The 958-nt window shown below is 43.5% G+C and overlaps 1 pseudogene; it reads left to right on the top strand.

Moving 5' to 3' along the window:
• On the top strand, nucleotides 1-118 carry LOC145416856 (5S ribosomal RNA; annotated as a pseudogene).
• The last annotated feature ends 840 nt before the right edge of the window (nucleotides 119-958 follow it).

Genomic DNA, 958 nt, shown 5'->3' on the forward strand with positions numbered 1-958 from the left:
GGAAGAATGTATACACGTTGAGTACACCGCTTCCCGTTCGATCAGCGAAGTTAAGTAACGTTGGGTCTGGTTAGTACTTGGATGGGTGACCGCCTGGGAACACCAGATGCTGTTGGCATCCCTACGTCAAGTGGGGTTGGTGGAGGATTAGTGCCCCTCCCTGTAAAACAATTAACTCTAAGCCCTTGGCCACCCTGTCTGGGATACATGGCGTCTGGCAATGAATGAATGATGAATGTGTACTGTACATATCTACACAGAGTGCGTGCAGATAGACACGTAAGGGGATTGTGTCCACTGAATGGATAGGCAGTGGGGGAGACTATGGGTACCGTACATTAAATATATTGAAAAAATTATACAGAATAACTTAGATGGACTGTGTGTGTGTGTGTGTGTGTGTGTGTGTGTGTGTGTGTGTGTGTGTACACCTCAATATCTCCTTGTATGTTCGAAATACAAACTATACAGATATAAAAACAGTGACAACACAGAAGAGACAGGTAAGGTGTACAGAACAAATCGCCGAGGAAGAGCTACGAAACCTCCAATACCACCTAGACCTAGGTCAAGAGAATTATTTCTTGACCTAGACCTAGACTATGACCCTTACGCAGTCTCAAGGTAGTTTAAATGCCCAGAGTGGAAGAGCTGAGAAAAACTTGTAAACCGATATTAAACCATCAGTAACACTTAACTCCGTTTCCTCTGATTATAGTCATATATAACTATACTCACTTCCTGATGCCTAAGGAGAATTTAGAAGGTGAAAAATGGAAGAAATTCAGGACGAAACACACCACACACACGGCATTATCACTTACTGTATAGTCCCGCCGAGTGACTGTATTCCTCCGCGACTTCAAGTAGTACCTCATCCTTAGCAACTTGTTTTGCATATTTCACCTTCCCGCCCCCCTCAGGTATGTTATTTTCATATTTTCCCTAATGGCACTGA

Source organism: Coenobita brevimanus, chromosome 107 (assembly GCF_032717465.1).
Source record: "Coenobita brevimanus isolate Jiangsu-jjx chromosome 107, ASM3271746v2, whole genome shotgun sequence".
NCBI lineage: Eukaryota > Metazoa > Arthropoda > Malacostraca > Decapoda > Coenobitidae > Coenobita > Coenobita brevimanus.